We start from the raw sequence: 19,479 nt of genomic DNA on the forward strand, positions 1-19,479 counted from the left end.
ATCACACTCCCGTGCTTGCCATCTTGTCCAAGCCTGAGAAAAAAAGTTATATATGGCTTTTGTTTTGTTTTGGACAGCTACAGTAGGAGATACGGGAACAGAGCCCGGCATCTGGTCTACCCACAAAGTGCAGCTAGAGACATGCCTCGTTGCTGATGGTCTAACACTGACCCTGTCTCCCTTCACAGAACAAAGTATTCCCACTCCAGTGGTAACTACAGGTGGAGCTGGAGCACTCAACCAAAGAATGGTGTTTTAGGAATAACTCAAGCCATTATAAACTTGGCAGCTTTATACCACACACCTTGGATCTGTTCATTCCCAGTCTATGGAAAGGTAGCACTGAGCCACGAATTGCTCTTCATCCCACCACCTGCCAGGGTAGTCAGACAGTCACAATATTTGGCTCAGTTACTTGTAACTTCCACGTTCCCACAGGAGACAGGGATATAGAAATAGAAACACACCATTTCCTCCCGGAAAGCCATAAACCAAGCTCACCGGACAAGCATGAACAGGTTACACTTGTATTGGACATCTATTCTTCATTAAGATTAATAGATTCAAAAGCCAGAAGGGAACAATGTTATCATGTACTCTGGTCTTCCAACCTGTCACTGGGCCTTTCCCTGAATTCATCCTGGTGTCAAGTCTAATTGCTGTGCTTTCATCTTAATTTTTAAATTTCCAGTGACAAAGAATCTGTCAAAAACCTATGGGAGCTGTTCTGATGGTTAATTAACTTCTCAGCTAAATGTATTGTCTGAATTTGTCTTGTTTCAGCTTCCACGTGCTGGATCTTATTATACTTGTCACTGTGTATGACACCAAAGAGACTTCTCTTAATGACTTTTCTGTTTCCAGAATCACCTATGCATACTATGACCACACCACCACTGAAATTTCCCTCTGAAACACTTCATTTATTTAGGTCATCTAGTCGGTCACTTTAAGGTATGCTGTCTATATTGGTTAGCATACTGATCATTCATGGAGCTTCTCTTTGAAACTTCTCAAATCTTTCTTGAAATGGGAAAACTAGTCCTAAGCCCTGAGTTTGGTAAATTAACAAATTATAGGGGGGCCTGAGTCCTCTGCTCTGCACTCTGGTCCTGCAGATCACACTGACCTTCAGCACTTCAGGGGTACCTGCATTCCCACCAGTGCAGTAAGAAAAGGGAAATCAAACATACGGAGGTTTGCTTTCACACATTTTGTTGTGGTTACAGGCCTGCGTGTCCACATGGCATTTTTACCAGCAATGAAGTTAAATTGATTTGCCAACCTTAGGCACGTGCTGCACACATGCAGAGTTAAATGCTTCGGGACCTTGTATCCAGATGGCAAATGAGTTGCTCTAGGCGGTGCCCTGAAGTGTGAGTTCAACCTCGCTTCCACCAGAAGAGAAATTACACTGAGAGCAGCAGTGATATGCTTGGGTATGTACATCAAGGTTCCAACTACAGACATGAGGTAAATCCACACCTAGAAAGTACTCCTCCAGCCCACAGAGTCACTAGTGTAGATGCACATGGTAAGATCCTAGGTCTCTTTCTGAAGCACAGATCCCCCAGACTGAGGCCTCCATTCATCAAATTGCACTGAAACAGAGATTTAAAGCAAACCTGTTGAAGTGTCTTGTCCATAAGCGGCCAACTGTACTACAAACTCTAGTCAATACTGTCAGTTAATTCATCTCATCAATAAAGCAAATCCTTCTTGATCGGCTCCCAGCTGGAGGTTCTGTGAAGTTACCCTCTTCAATTTCCTCCAGTTACCAAGAATTTAGTTTTGATATTGTGATAAACCATTCCAGGCTTCTTAAATTCCACAAGTACGGCAACAACTCCTCCCTCCAAGAGACTGATGAACAAAATATTGGAACTTTTAATTATACCTTGTAAAGAATTGGTGAAGTAAAAGAACTATTTGTTCTGTTCTTTAAAGTATGGATAAGGTGAATATACATCCTGTGGAAGCCTCAGAAGTTACGAGAAAATGTTAAGCTGGGTATATTACATTAATTAATGACTTTGATGGTATGGTAGTTTGACCATACACTGCAGCCAAACATGTAACTTCAAAAGGGTCTAGTATGAAGGAGCCAAGCCACAATCATCCCAATGCCCAAAATATTTTTTGTGCACTGACTGTAGTCTTGGACTTGTTTATTTGTTTTTATCTGGTTTCTTCTACAAAAGATAGTTTGTTGTCAAAAAATGTCCTAAGATGACACCAAGTTGTTACTTTACATAGTCTTAGCAGACTGACAACTGACAAATCTTTGATTAAAAGAAGTGAAAAGAAAACAGAAACACAGTTCATTCCCTCTCTAGAAATAGTGGTAAATGTTGAAAATTTCTGTAGTTAAAGTTTTAAAAAATTCATGATTTTAGCTTATCAGAGGCAAACGTAAAAGGAGGCCTTGTGATCTGCTATTCATACAAGTAAAAAGTTGCTTTCCATCAAGCCTGAGACAGACTTTATGTTATGTTGTATTTCTCCTCATTGTTCTCTGGGGTGTAATCCTGCACAAGTTTTAAAGCAGGGTCACCCCTCTACTTTCAGTATGGTTATTCTTCTTTTCTACCAGCATAAGCCCAAAAGAAATTTTGTTGTTCATTCTGTTCACAAACCAGGAATAAATCCTATTATGAAAATGCCCACAATGTCTTATTGCTTATACAGAGATTTATTATGTGAAAGCTGGTTTGACTTTCCACAGCAAATGACTAAGAAAATCTGTAAGCACAATGATTGCCTCCTTCCTTGTGGCCAGTTTGGATTCCGTAGTCATCAAAGTTCACAAAACAAGTCCAAAAGAACAACCACCTTCCTTCTTGCCATGTAAGAGCTAATCACAGACATGGACCTTTTTTTCCAACAAGGTACTACGGGGAGAAAATGTGGTGCTTAAAAATAACGCAAGACATAAGAAGTTTGAACACTTCTTAAAAAAAATCATAAACCTCAAGCTTTATTCTAGCTCATTTTAGTATTTTTTGGTGAAATAACAACGTATACGTTCGTACATTAAAACGGTTTAACTTCTATTAATTTTAGAAAATGAAGCAAAAGAAAGCAGCTTTTACATGCTTGGTATGCCTCTTATTTTTAACTCGCACAGCTCAGTGGGCAGCTACTGTAGTACCCAGGCATAGCACTTGACATGTTTTTCAGCAGATAGAGCTGGTATACTACGTCACTAAGGAAGCACCCTATCTGGAAGGAGATAAACTTTATTCTGCATTTGCCTAATTTTAAGCTTAAAGGTATAATAAGCTGTTCTCTGGTAGTTAAAACACCTTGCAGCCACAGTGAACTACCTTCTCGTGAGCAGGTAGCTCGCCCACACCATGAGTTTCACACTGCTTTAACACAGCAGCTGCGCCCTGTTCATCTGCAGTGCGTCTGTCAAGGGCTCACAGAGAAATGTTTTGCCTTTACCCCTCTGCGTCTGAATTACTAAATATTCACAAAATAAAGTAAAACTAATTTTTTTTTTCATTATTAGTCATTGTATATTCTCATGCAACAATGTTACAATTTTCTTTTGAAATTTGTAGAGAATACAATGTAATGCGAGGAGGCACAGCAATCAGTTGGATGGGAAGTGTCTAGGAGACATTTTGTCCCTTAAAATGCAATCAGTAAATTACTGAATAACCCACTGCTCTAAACATGAATTTTGCCACCTCGTATTCGTATCTAGAGGAATAGATGCTCTCAGAAATGCAGAATGATGACGGAAGGAGCAGGCAAAAGTGGCAGTTGGGCTGTGAAGGAGAATGTTATTAAGAGAATCTTGACTGTCTGACATTGCAATAATACAAACAATGATTGCTCCGCTCCAGGGAAGTGGCTTTCTGTAATCATATTTTCTCATTGTAAGATTACTGTACCATGAAAATCTCCTTTTCAAGGAGCTGGGCATAGTCCACACTTTTTTTTGCTTTGGTCATACAGGGTGTAAACTACATACTCTCTCTAAACCCTAAAATAACCCATCTTCCCACACACTGACCCAAGCAACCATGGCAGAAGGCCTTCTGATGTAGCTTTGTAGGGTCAAAAATGTTGCAGGGGTAGAGAAGATGGGGTAGGGGATGAACAGAGTTGGATAAAATTCTTTCTTATTTTGGTAGTGCATTGCTCTAAGGCTTTTCAAAACCATATTGTGACTGAGTGCTTGAATTCACCTTTGAAAGAAATACTTTCAGCAGATGTTGAGGGGGGCTGTTCAGCAAAGGAGGAGTGGGCAAGAAACTGGAGCTAATACAAGAATTTCTAACTGGCTGTGAGAGAGCGTATTTGTCTGATAGAGGTTATTATCTCAGTGACCAAGCATGACTTTATCATACTTTAAGTATTATCATACAGCCTCCAAATGACATTTTTCCTTAGTGATAGCTTTTGAATAGTAAGGCAGGAAGGAAAACAGCTGGAGCACCTATGGTAGAAGCCGTAGGCACAATCTGATCACCAAGATCATAGCCAGACCAGATGCCTTATTTGTCAACACATATTGTATGTGTGACAGTGATCTCTGCCATTTTACCTAAAGCAACAGAGGATAAACAAGTCAGTATTGTGCAGTAACTGAGTCTGAGGTTGGCTATTAATAATGATGAAAAAATCGAAAACATTTATAACAAAGCCAGCCTTACCAGATTGGAGCTTTTCTTCTCCTTGAGAAGAGGGGACTTGAAGACACTTCAACTGAAGGAGGAAAATTTTTTTATTGAACTTTTTTGCTGTTGTTTTATTTTGTTGGGTTTTGTTGGTTTTTTTCTATAGCTAGAGCATAGCCAAGTCTCCTGGCTGACAGCTTCTAGAAGTAATGTTTATATTTTACCAAAAATTAGGAAAAACAGATGCTACCTGAATAAAACATCATCTGTAGATAACAATATATTGTCTCACTTTTTGCACAGTGATAACCTTTCATCTTTCTTGTGTCCTTGATTTTATTTTTTACAGAATGTCTTCAATTCACCAGGATCACCAAAGCAATACTTTTAGCCTATGAAGGTTTCTTAGCCTTCACATTTGTAGAGATATAAATGTTATTGGCCTTCTCTGAATGCAGCCCTACTACTCTTGCAGGAACCTGCGTATCGTTTGAACTTTCCTTAATGTTCTCAGTTGAAAAGGTTCTTGTCTGTTAGTTTTATTACATTTCTCCTTGTAAGTTTTTATTACCTCTGAGTTGTTCTCTTCATTTTCAAAAAAACGAAAAGGGAGATTTGAGAAAAAATAAATTCCAAACTTAACAGTTCATAGAATCATAGGGTTGGAAGGGACCTCTGGAGATCATCTAGTCCAACCCCCCTGCCAGAGCAGGGTCACCTAGAGCAGGTTGCACAGGAACACGTCCAGGCGGGTTTTGAATGTCTCCAGAGACGGAGACTCCACCACCCCTCTGGGCAGCCTGTTCCAGTGCTCTGCCACTCTCAAAGTAAAGAAGTTCCTCCTCATGTTTAGGTGGAACTTCCTATGCTCAAGTTTGTGCCCATTACCTCTTGTCCTGTCCCTGGGCAGCACTGAAAAAATCCTGGCCCCAACCTCCTGACACCCACCCTTAAAGTATTTATAAGTGTTGATAAGATCCCCCCTCAGCTGTCTTTTTTCCAGACTGAAGAGACCCAAATCCCTCAGTCTTTCTTCATAAGAGAGGTGTTACAGTCCTTTCATCCTCTTGGTAGCCCTTTGCTGTACACTTTCCAGCAGTTCCCTGTCCTTCTTGAGCCGGGGAGCCCAGAACTGGACACAGTACTCCAGGTGCGGCCTCACCAAGGCAGAGTAGAGGGGGAGGATGACCTCCCTCGACCTGCTGGCCACACTCTTCTTGATGCACCCCAGGATGCCATTGGCCTTCTTGGCCACAAGGGCACATTGCTGGCTCATGGCCATCCTTTTGTGCACCAGGACTCCCAGGTCTCTTTCAGCTGAGCTGCTCTCCAGCAGGTCAGCCCCCAACCTGTACTGGTGCATGGGGTTATTCCTCCCCAGGTGCAGCACCCTACACTTGCCCTTGTTGAATTTCATAAGATTCCTCTTTGCCCAACTCTCTAGCCTGTCCAGGTCTCTCAGTATGGCGGCACAGTCTTCCGGTGTGTCAGCCACCCCGCCCAGCTTTGTGTCATCAGCAAACTTGCCGAGGGTGCAAAAAGGTTTTTCAAGTTTCACATATGTCTACTCTGTTATGTGATTAAATTATCCAAATTTGAATCCCATGCAATCATTTACAGTTCTACAAAGCTCAGTCGTGCTTCTACATCCATTTGTGTAAATCAAAGCAGGCATGCCAAGATGAATGACGAAGCTGGTTTTGTGTGTGTGTTTAATTGACCATATCAATTCTTTACTAAAGTTTCTTATAACAGAAGTGCCTGGAGTATAATTTAGTAAGAAGTCCCATAAGATACCAGGGAAAGCTAACACTTCTGAAAGTTCCTAAGTTCTCTTGCCAGAAAAGCTGATGAACATTTGCCCAAAAGAACAAAAATCATTTCAGAGAGATAATATCTCAGAATTCTCAAATTTAAAATATTTTGCTCCTTATAGTCAGTGTAAAGACATATATCACATCTGTTATGACTTGTCCTCTTCCGGGAACATAGTTTGTTTAAAGACTGTAAAACTTAGATGGATATTTGAGGGGTTTGGTTTTTACCTTTTCTTGAAATTTCTACAACTCGAAAAGTAGACATGCACGTTCAAAGCAAGCTTCATTTTATACCAAGGACCCTAAAAGAGTAAATAAACCAGTAAAATCTTCTGCAGTGGCAAACAGAAACCAGTCTCCTCTTCAGAAGGCTCTCCACGTGATAGTTGTCCTACAACAAAAATGTTATGTTCACACTGAAAGAGCATTATTTTCAAATGCATATAGGCATAAACACATAGAAAGAAAAGACATTCTAAGAGTAAGTATAAAATTACGTTCCGTAAGGAAAAAAAAACCACAACATGTAAAATGAGAGGAAGTACCCTCAAAACCCCAATAGGTATCTCTTCTCTTTATTAAATAGGTGCCATCCTACTGGCATCTCTGTTCTTCAGTAACTAATGCATTTGATCTTCTTTCACCAATAGCAACCTGAATTAAAAACTCAGTCTCTGCTTTTACAGCTACGTATGGAAATGCTACCATTCACCTCAGCAACATCCACAAGCAGGTCTGGTTTTGTACACTGGTGCTCTGCAACAACGAAAATTTCGAGTAGCCTTAATTATGGATTAAAATAAGGCACTCAAACAATTACTGAAATTAAACAATTCCATACATGTTTCACTCTCTATTCTACACACATATTTCTGCTGCTTGCCAAAGCTGGTTTGCGACCATAATCAGATCAGAGCCAAATTTCTTCCAAAACTCTACTAAAATCACTTATATTGTAAAACTGTAATTGATGACACCGAGGGTGAAGTAGGCTTCTAGTAAGTGCTCTACACAGAGTACACATATTCCACAATGTGTCCATGTACTTAACCTTAACGTGATCCTTATTCCCTCACACTGGAGCTTGTGAAGGAGGCAACAAACTATAGCATTATAGAAACACACTCTTGCCAGATTTTTAAGCTGATGACAAAAATACACGGAATCTATCTCCTAATTCATAAGATACTGGAAGTGTGAACGGTGTGCCTCCACATGCTGTTAAGCACGCACACTCTGTTCAGTAGCACCACCAGTATGCCAGGTGTAACGCAAATAACAAAGTTAAAGAACGTTCCTGTTTTGGAGAGCACAGCTCAGCCACAGGCACAGTACACAGAGAGAAGAAGGGAGACCATACCATGTGTAATAGATGCGTCTTTCTGATTATTTTTCTTTTGGTTTAAGCAAATTACTTTTATTATGAACACAATATTCATAGTTACAGCAACAATTATTTCTTCAGAGCAATTTGAGCTATAAAGGATTGGTTTTATACCAGGTTTCCTTTTGTATTTGGAATGATCCTAAATTTAAATAGTTGCAAGCAACTGTTCCAACTCTCATTATTATAGAGGTCATTCCTTCTCCCTGCATCATTCTTTGTTGTCACCTCCACTAGGCTAATGTATTCATACATTTTCATCTGCAGCTGTGGTACACGGGGAAGTAATATTTAAATTAAGTCATTATGCCATTTTTCTTTACAAAGTCTTTTAACTGGAGTGAGCACAAGCCAAATCCCTCCAAGCATTTCAAGTTCAGACCCAAGGCCAGACCACAACACTGATGCCAATCTCTCACATTAAACAAAGGTGCTTGCACAAGCTAGATGTGACAACACTGGAAATTTTTGGAAGATCAGCTTTTGATTTAATTACAAGCAACTTTCCCGCTCTAATTTTCATATTCCACTTCTCAAACATACTTCATTTCAAGAATCAGCATTGCAGTGGAGGAGCTGCTGGCAAGTGAAGAATGTTGTAAATCATACAACCATAATGGAAGGTAAAAGCCACATTAAAATTCACAGTGCTTTTCTACAAAGATTTGTGGCAAAGATTTGAGTAACGTTAAGTTCATATGTGTCTGAACTAAATTGGTCTCTGCTGCACACCCATCCATTACTGCAGGGGAACAGAGTGGTGCTTAAATAATGCATAGAGATTCCACAACTGCTCAGGACAGAAAGCGGATACCAATGCCAATCAGTTCAGCCCACAAAAATGAAGCCGAGAACTGTGTAATTCCAAATCATAATTTTGTCAGAACAGCAGGACTAACCTCTGTTCTAAAGTGAAAAAAATAAAAATAAAAATGCAGTGAACCATGGTGAGTCCTCAATAATGCATCTAAAAATCAAAACACCAGACATAAGTAATATGAATTGCATTAATAATAGCTCAAGGTCTCATGAGAATAAATTTGCCCCATTACGGTAATACACGCGCAGTGCCTAAGAGGTCTTTTACCCAGACACTGATTGAGCTTGACTTCGCTTATTTAAGAACTGGTCACTACTTCAGCATTGTGGAAATGAAAGAAAATAGGAGACGACACAAGGAGCAGTCTCATCTAGAAAGCTGTATTGTTGCAAAGTCCTAGTGGTTTTGTGAACTTTGAGCAACCCATGGTTGTTTCATACATTTCTCACCTTTTTATTCCCCTTCATTTTTCTTCTGCTCCATTTCATTCTTTTTCATTTCTCCTGCTTGCAGTTACGGAATAATTTGATAGCAGACAGTTCTGCATGACAAGAACACAAATTGCACAGAAGTTAGACTCAGCCTTGGTGTAACATGATTCCACAGATTTCAGAAACCTTAAAAGATCAATATGTTTTCAGCGCAACAATGCCAAAACATGAAGATTAATAAACGAAGTATGGCTTCAAGTGTAAATAATTCAAAATTTAAAAGTGCAGCACTGTTGCAAAGCATATACAACTGCACCGTAGGATATTGCATGGCGATCAGCCCAGTAAGCATGCTAGCTATCTCCAGCAAAGGAGTACTTCATACTGGGGAGGAAGACAGCACCCCCTGTCCACATTCTTCATCTAGCCATCACTGTAGATTGCCAGAGTGAGACCTTTCATGACTTTTCAGTTTATGCTCTGAAGTGTGAGGTTTGATTTCCCTTATTTTATTATGAATAATATTGCTGGTAATAAGTCTACCATTTTTCCAAACCCAGTAGAAGTATTATGTTGATGACCTCCAGTGGAAACATATTCCAGATTCATATTATGCACTGTGTGGAAAAGGTGGTGCTATGTAAGATGGTGTATTTGTTACGTATATATTCACAACTTTGAAATGTATCCCAAGACATGGTTAAATTGCATGCATTATACCTCTTTTATCCTCTCACCTCCCGTGCCTCAAGTCAAAGTTTTCCAAGACATTTTTAGATTTCAAATTCTGGCCAGTTTCAGAGAGCCACCCTTAAAAAGTGCCTCTCTGATACAGATTTTCTCCTCCCTCACTCTATGTGCATAATACTATACATACGTAAAGAGAAAAGGGAAGATAATACACCTAGTTCACATACACCGGTTAGTAAAGCTTCACACCTACTTTAATATCTTCAGTTTCACCCATCAAAAGGTGATATTGCTACCATCACCCCTTAAAAACACTGTTATGTTGCTGTTAATAAACTACCTTAAAACAGCTAACAGCAAATGTAGCGTACTTAAAAGGTACTTAAAAACAGATTTTGCACTTGAGTTTGCGGTTGCTACGAAAAATGCTATGCAGACTTTATACCTTTTTGCATCATTTTTCATCCAAAGATTACACACTTCCACTGACATACCTTAAGACATGTGAAAATACAAGGTATTTATGGCCTACAAGAAATGTAAGGTGGCAGCCCTGAAAAAAATCATCTCTCTTCCCTGCCCAAGGTCGCAGATAAGGCCGAGAGACTCTTCACTGAGGTTTGTAAAAGCCTGCTAAACGATCCCTATCTGCCTTTGTCAGGCACATCTGCATTAAAGAAAAATGCAATGGTAATTATAGTCCCTAGCATCCTGTAATTTCTATGCAAATTAGACATAGGGCTTCGAGTTGTTAACTGAAAAAAGGCTTGAAATTCTCTTGCACTTGTGAGTTCCTGTGGCAAGAGTCATCCTCAATAACCAGGGAGAAATCACTCTCTCCCAAGCTCTGCAGTTTTTGCCCATATGGAGTAGGGCAAGGGTTGCTGGTTTTAGCTCTTGCATGCTTTATTGTTTACAAAACTTTTTTTCTAGAAACTAAGAAACAAATTGCCACTGATTATTAACATTTCTTACACATTTGGGAGAGATAAATTACATCTTCACACCTTTTTACACAACTTCCTCTTTCTTTAAGCTGTTAAACTATGGAAAAGTGAGCTGGTTTTTCTAACATCTGAACTACATAAACAAGATGTTATTTCCGCTTGGAAGAATAATGGTGTCTTTGTGTTAGAGAGAGGGGTATATAATAAAATGGATGACGATTATGGGCTTGAATAGGTCAGGAGCAATAGATTACTAATGGTTTTTATGCCAGATGTAATTTTTAAGCAGACAGCCATATCTAAAGGCACTTTCTAGCACTTCTGTTCCAATCTGTTGAAAGTGCATCCATCATCTGATAAAATTGTTATAACGCCACGTGCACGTCCTTCCCATTTACCCCAAAGCAAAGAAGAAACAACTAGTAAATCATACAGGAACCCAGTACTATCAACATAACTCCTTGAATGCTGACAAGGGGAGGCATTCAGAGGCCCTCCTTCAGAGGAGGCATTCGCTGCTTTCCTTCAGCATGGCAGAAAGTCAGCTCAGTCACCCGAGCAAAACGTAAGTATCTGCAACAAACTTCCATAAAAAAGTTAATGGCAGCAGCTGTTTCTAATGTGGTTGGTGGTCTCTAGAGTTTCAACCCGTATTTCTCCATTCAAGAAAGGCAGCTCTATTCGTGGTGTGAGGAATAAGTTCCAGTCCGAATGAAATAGGCTCAGGCAGAATCCTCTGTGAAGCACATTTTTATTCACGTTCTTGCAAGACCGGGTAACCTAACAAGTAGGCACACTTCCAGTTCTTGAAACACACCTTTTTATTTCCTAATCCCGCATGAATTTTTCCCTCCCCTGTTTCCCTTTGGTTAGGTACTCCAGGGTTCACAGTCTGACCGAGGCGCCTAAAATTCTTCCCGGATGTCCTGCCTCTGTTTACTTCTCTTTATGCTACACCTAAAGGGATTATCCGACTAGTTTATTTCTTTCCTTTTTGGTAAAAAATTGCTCAATGTCATTAGCCCTGGTTAAATGTTTGACTACCCTTCTAGACATTAATCCAGTATGAATCAGTTTGTCCTTTTGTCTGTGTGATAAGAGATGTTCTACAAGCCTTTGCTAAAGCCCCTTTGTCTTAGTCATTCCCTTGTCATGTCACCTCTGATGGAAATGGCTTTTCTCCTCTGCAAAAGCAATACCTGCCTTTCTTACACTGGGTTGACCTGAATAACAGCAGATTTATTGGATCTGGAAAATCCTGTCGTTTTACCCTGAGCAAGAATTGCACATCCGAAACACTCTACTTGCTTCTGACAGATAGAATCTTCACTGCAAGCACAGTGAGGCTCATAGGTCCAGCTTATTACACTGGCTGAGAAAGTTCCACACTCCACACACGCATAAACAGCAACTTGCACTTCGTAATTTTTGGTGTCCCACCTGGCAGGGAAAATTTTCAAACAAAAACTTCTTTTATTTTTTAGTGAGGTATTTCTTTCATCTGAAAGAACAAGAACATGCTGCTAACGTATCTGATTTCTAGTATTGTTCTCTTATCTTAAAGGAAAAAATCCTGCAAAACTCTGATTTCTGTTCTTTGGTACAAACAGACAACAATACTTGTTATTTCTTCAGCAGCACCTGAATACACATTAAGGACACCTTGTGCTTTGTATCACCTGGAAAAAAGACTTCTATCACGTTACAGTTTTAAAAGCTAAGACACTGAGGCCACAGGTTTTGGAGCTGAATGCCTACATCTCATGGAGCAGATCATCTTGAGTGCCATTACAAGTCATATAATAGACAACCAGGGGATCAGGCCTAGTCAGCATGGGTTTATAAAAGGCAGGTCCTGCCTGACGAACCTGATCTCCTTCTATGACAAGATGACCCAACTATTGGATGAGGGAAAGGCCGTGGATATTGTCTACCTAGACTTTCGAAAAGCATTTGACACTGTCCCCCGTAGAATTCTCATGGAAAAACTGGTGGCTCATGGCCTGGATGAGCATACGATCTCCTGGATCAAGCACTGGCTGGCTGGACAGTCCCAAAGAGTGGTGGTCAATGGAGTTAAATCCAGCTGGCGGCCGGTCACAAGTGGTGTCCCTCAGGGCTCAGCGTTGGGACCATTTCTGTTTAACATCTTTATTGATGACCTTGATAAGGACATAGAGTGTGGCTGGAGAGCTGCCTGGCAGAAAAGGACCTCGGGGTTCTAATTGACAAGCGGCTGAATATGAGCCAGCAGTGTGCCCAGGTGGCCAAGAAAGCCAATGGCATCCTGGCTTGTGTCGCGTTAAAAGGATTGTAGTTTCGATATTTGTCTGTCAGAGTCCCAGGACTCCCACTGATTTACTATCAGAGTCCCACCAAAGGACTTTCACTGAATCAGATTCACAAATAATTGAAATTAGTTACTTTATTGAGAGCGACAGTAGCAGATTCGAGATTGCCGTTGATAAATTCACTAACTACAATAGCGATAATTACTTAAGGTTAATATTGCTAGCAAAAATAACGATAGTACAACAACCCAGGGTAACATGCACCAGAGTGTGAAAGGCGCAGCGCTTACCCAGAAAGGCGTCCCTGCCTGGAGTGGAGGAAGAGAAAGCAGCCCGTCGACTGGTCCGTCAGGTATCAAGTTTCTTCTCTCCCAATTTAACAGTCATTTTCTCCATCCTTTTATCCCCAAAATTACAAGTTTTCCCTCCCCTAGGTGACGTGTAGTATGACTTGGGTGGAGAGATGGGTGCTATAGTCATATATGTTTAGCATGATCTCTAAAATCTTCATTAGCATATACAGGGGTGTCAACTTTAATATGCATTTCACAGGTAATGAGGCAAAGGTCAATTACCGGACATGGTAGTCTCTCAAGGAAACAAAGAGCTACACAAAGTCTCTGTTATCTTGATTTTACTGTCTCTGCTGGCGAAAAGCAGGGCTGTCCTGGCTCCCCAAGACTACTCCATTATTTATGTATCCCGTGATAGCCAGACAAGCCTTCACTCCCCTGGGCTGCAAAAGAGATAGCAAAGCCAGTCTTAATTGCTCAGAGACTTCACCTCAGCAAAAAAAGCACAGAGACTTCACCTCATTATCCAAATTCCACAGCTTGTATTAGAAATAGTGTGACCAGCAGAAGGAGGGAGGTGATTGTCCCCCTGTACTCAGCACTGGTGAGGCCACACCTTGAGTATTGTGACCAGTTTTGGGCATCTCAGTATGAGAGAGATATCGAGGTGCTGGAGCGAGTGCAGAGGAGGGCAACAAAGCTGGTGAAGGGCCTAGAGAATAAATCTTATGAGGAGCGATTGAAGGAGCTGGGACTGTTCAGTTTGAGGAAGAGGAGGCTGCGGGGAGACCTCATCACTCTCTACAACTACTTGAAAGGACATTGTAGAGAGGTTGGTGCTGGTCTCTTCTCCCAGGTAATTAGTGATAGAACAAGAGGGAATGGCTTTAAACCGCAGCAGGGTAGGTTTAGACTGGACATTAGGAAAAAATTCTTCACAGAAAGAGTGGTCAGACACTGGAATAGGCTGCCCAGGGAGGTGGTGGGGTCACCATCCCTGAATGTGTTTAAGACTCGTTTAGATGTGGTGTTAAGGGATATGGTGTAAGGGAGAACTTTGTAGAGTGGGGTTGATGGTTGGACTTGATAATCCCAAGGGTCTTTTCCAACCTAAATGATTCTATGATTCTATGATCTCGACATCTGAAATACATGTCCCAGCCTTCAGAATGGCTAGCAGAAAGCTTATACTGAATGTAAAGGGAGTTCAACACCTCTTATGACCAGATTAATTTTAGATACTTTGGCTATCTAGCATTAGATAACTAATCTAAACACACTTTCAGAGTTAATGAGTAAGCAGAGAACCTCAGGCTCATGCTCTGTAATTTTTTTTTACAGTCTGAGATGTCTTGAAGTACAATACATGAACTCACTAAGAAAACAGTTGCAATATTTTAAGCACAAACAATAGTGACAACTCAATGCACCATCATTTCTGTCTCCAGATGTATTGAAACTTGCAGTATCATTCCAGAACTAAAGCTGGAGCAGCAGTAAGAGGGGAGGAAAAGAGACTTCCCACGCCAGCTAATATGCTCTGTTTCCTACAAGTTTAGTCTTATGCCAACTTAATTGTCTCTGCTTTCACAATAATGCAGCTTGTCCCCATACCGCATGGGCTTCCATCCTATACAGTAATTCAGTCATCTCTCCTGCCTCTTACCACACCCAGCAGCATCTCCATTTTCTTCTCTGGTCCCACGAGTTTTGGGAGCAAGAGCCAGCAAACCACGTCCTTAGGAAACAAAGGTAAATATAAATCAATTGTGATAGCTGCTCAGTTAGAAAAATAAGATGCAAACCAACAAATGGGATACCACAGACAATACAATTCTTTTACCTTTGTCTAGTTTCCAGAGAGCTTCTTCTCATGGGAGGATATCCAGATCACAAATAGCAAAGCAAAATAAACAAATATACAGGAAATTTCATGCTGCAGTGGGCAACCTGGACAGAGATAACCAGAAAAAATTGAACGGTCTGGGAAACAGAATTATTCGCTATGTGACAACCTGTCGGGCTCAGGGGATGATACACTATCAGTGTTATTCACGCTTTATCTGACCTCTTAAAAAGGGAAATGGGCTCCAGGTCAAATCAGATGTTCATTTTCCCCTGAACGTAGGGGACAGAGGAAACCTCATAAATTTATTGGTTCTGATCTTCCACAGAGAAAATAAAATATATAAGGTCTAAAAAATTAAGGTCAATCTTTCAGACCTTCCTCAGAAAACAATAGAGCTTTCTTCATGTCAAAAACCTAAACTTTTTTGAGTCATTCTAGATTAACACAGCTTCAGAAGAAATGGGGGAGGGTAGGCAGCAGTAAAAAGAAGTGTGTTGCTAGGAAAGGATAAAGGTGAGGTTTCAAAATTTTGTCACGTTCTTATTTTCTGTTCTAGGGGGAAAATGATATTTTGAGTAATAAACTGAATTATTAAAACGAGCATATTGATTCAGCCTGCCAAAAAGGCACTGCAATATTCATTTTTCATTAACAGCTTTTTTAATATACTGTGTGATGTATCCCAACAAAGGTGTTTATCAAATCAGTGCCAGTGTGGGGGATTTTAATAAGGCAAGCCTTTAGTATCTCATAGATTGCATCCATTTGTTATCTAGTACCTCAGCCAATTTGAGTCTCAGATCCCAAAACAATCTGCCTCCAGCTGTTATCCAAATTGGTCCTTGTAAAATGTTTTCATCGATCCTGAAAAACTGTGGAAAATCAGTGAAAAAATAGTGTTGTCCCACAAGGATAGACATGATGAGGATGAGATAAAAAGGCATATTTGTAGCACATATAAGGTAGGCCTTCCCTTAGCAAAGTCCTCACGCAGATACCGAAATCTTTAACTGTAAGCACATGCTTAAATTCCAGTGACTTCAGCAGGACTTTATAAGCTACTTACAGTTAATGCTTGCTGAAATATTTTTTAGAACATAACAGGTTTTAATCATACGCCCCTGCGTTTTACCAGACTCAGGACTGTAGTGCCTCTGTGTGTTGGCAAAGTAAATACCACTGGCAATGACTTTCCATTTTATCAAATTGAAGCCATGGTAGACAAAATATGAAAAGAAATAGAAGCATAGAAGCTTCTTCTTTCCCCCCACCTCCCCCCACCACCATGAAACACAGATAATTCCTCCAGCCAGCTTCAAGTGCAGGATTAAGGGCTGCATGTTTTCAGATGTTAATAATTCCAGTAGGGTAATAACTTTGTCCACCCATCCCTTCTCAAGACGGCTTTCTGTGCTATGAAGCATTATATCCCCGCCTTTGTTCTACACGTATGCATTTTACATGAACCAAGTAAACTAAAACTTGGAGCATTTCCCCTATGTTCATTCCCTTTATTCTCCACCCAAGTTTTGCAAGCCATGGGGCTGTCCTTGCTATCGCAAAAACATTACACCTTTTTATGTGTTTTGAACCAATTAGGTCTGGGCATAAGAAACTGAAGGGCTCTGTGAAAACTTCTTAAGTCAAACTCAGGAGAAAGTAGACAAATTTCAAAGATTACATTTAATTTCCAGCCCATTTTGAATAAGTATTTTTTGACAGTACCTCCATGCCTGCGGTCCTACCAAACTGAACCTTTCAGAGAGTATTTTGAGATTCTGCTGTCTTTGCCCTCTGCACGTGCCACAGAGTAGCCAGAGAGGTCAAAACTTCCCCTTCAACTCTGATGAACAGCAAAGAGGACCTCCTATCTACGTCATTTACTTAAGAAGCTGATTACTCTTTATTACAAGCAAATCTAGGGTCTCCTTTTAATTCGTATTTCTTAAAGGGGAAACATAAAAAGTTAAAATTAAATTAAGGCCGACAACTTCCTCTATTATAGAATCTTACTGATTGCGAGTACGTGCTGATTACAGCTGGATATCATCGCCTCTCTCCTTTATATCACACAGTGACACAGTGGTTTCACCTTTTGGCAGGTAGCAAAAATGTTGATTTTGCACTTTGGGAGGAAGGGTAAAGGGGCAAAAACTGCATGTGAAAAGATAGCTCACAGCATGGATTTCTCTTGCTGGGAAGAAGAATCGCCCTATCTCCACCAAAGGAAAGGCCAACCTATGTAACAATTAATCAAGCTGAGCTCACTGACAATCCTGGCAAGAGTAATGGGTCACGGAGAAAGGACACTCAACAAAAGAATTTAAACTGAAAAAAACCCCATACTCAAAAATTAATTTTTAAGGATGACTGTGCTGTGCAGATTTGTTCCTTTTCTGTTTATGCACTGTTGTGGTCCTTATTTATATTGTCATGTAAATAACCCCTGAGGCTTCTTTGCATTCCTTAGTGCACTGCACAGATGATGCTCACACAATGAGCAGCTATTAAGTATTTTCTTCAGTCCTGGTGGTTCAATGTGCAGCTCTCCATGCATTGTACTCAACCCCTGCTCCTTATATAGAAGGATTCACCATGAGTTTTCCAGGGCTAGTCCCATATATCATTATTTTTGTTTTCTTCGGTTATTCCACCTGCAAAGGTCTATCAATTCTCTTGTAGGCATAAATCAACTCTAACTCAGGGTTATGTGGTCTGGATTGGCTTTGCAAGGCCATTTTCTGACAAATTTCACAACAGTTCTCAAGATTACTGTATCTCAGGGATTTCTTTTTGGATGGAAAGGCATTTCTCTATATCATTCTTGCCTGAAGTAGCTGAATATTTAAATAATATTTTCATAGCCTGCCTTGGACAGTCACTTAGCTGGAAAGTTTCAGATCAAACAGCTAAAATCTAGCTAAATTATATATTCCAAAATTATACCTGAACAGAGTATGTGGTGTACAACTATGGTTGCCTACTTCCTATTGTAAGACTGTTTCTTGCAAGGAACAATCGGGGATTAATATCTCTATTCCGCTACAGGACTGTGGCTAACATCTTAGAAAACTACTGTTATTGCATCCCACTGTATTGCACTTTCTTCATTCAATATTAAATTGATGTGGTGAGCTGGTACATTGTTTTGCCTTTCAGATGACATTTAAAATTAGCTTCCTCGCCACTGTTAGTCATTACAGAATGTGTAAAAATATCTTCATTTTTTAAGGAAACTTTTTAACCTTTTTCCCTAATCCAAAGCTTCCTCCTGTATGGGACTTGACAGAACTTTATTCTTCCAGCATTGAATGGCTTCTTTCTGGGTGGGAAATTCCTTTAAAAGTGTTCTGGTTTAACCATTGTCCTCTGAGCTTCTCTTTCATTTAACAGTTGGAACTGAAGATTTTTAACGTTGGGTCCAGCCTGGTCCTGGCCCTGGTCTGCTCTCCAGTCTCACTGCCAGGTGAGAGCCTGACAGCGTTAGAGTGAGTGAAGCAAGCTTTGTGATCAGAAAAGGTGACAGCAGGAAAATATCCTGATATTTTGATGATGCAGGGGATATTATAGGTACACCCACACTTCTCTGTATTTATCTGTGTGTCTTTCTGTGTTACTCTCCTTTGCAGACTTAGCTTTTTTTCCTTTTCAAAGTTTCAAGTCTTGAAGTTAAATAAATAAATCCTTTTCTCTTTTTTTTTCTGTCTGTTGTAACATCTGAGGTAAGGTAATACAGTGATGTCTTTCCAGGGTCCATGCATTTTGTGGCCATGATGAAGGCACCAAAAAAAGAAAACAACTTGTTCTTTCAACACAGTCCAATGTCTCTGGTAAAAAAAAAATAGAACACTGAAAAATAAACGGTACCAAAATTCCACTGGTGAAAGACTGAGCTAAACAGGTAATTCCGCCTGCAGTAAACTTACTGAAACACCTACAAAGCCTTTGGCAGTTATATGTATGCAATTAAAAACAGGTTTGTGATCTGGTGCTCTGTGCTTTAAATAAAGCATTCACATATTCGTAGCACTGCTATTTAAGCATTTAACATTTCTAAAAAGGAGATAAATACTTTTCCTTAAATACATATGTTCTTAGCAAAAGTCCTGTGGGTCAGATATTCTGAGGAATTAATGAGAAGGTAGGAGACAATTTTGGGGCTCTATATCTAAACATGTCTCTATGGTGGTTAATTACCATCTAGTGGTTTACTGCTCTCCAGCAAAGGCTATAAATCTTTTCCTATTGAAATCAATGCAAAAGCCCTCCTTTGCTTGCAAGTGGTCCAAGCTTGGAAGCAGTGAATATGTGCAATCAGGCAGTTAG

The sequence above is a fragment of the Larus michahellis genome, chromosome 3 (genome assembly GCF_964199755.1).
Source record: "Larus michahellis chromosome 3, bLarMic1.1, whole genome shotgun sequence".
NCBI lineage: Eukaryota > Metazoa > Chordata > Aves > Charadriiformes > Laridae > Larus > Larus michahellis.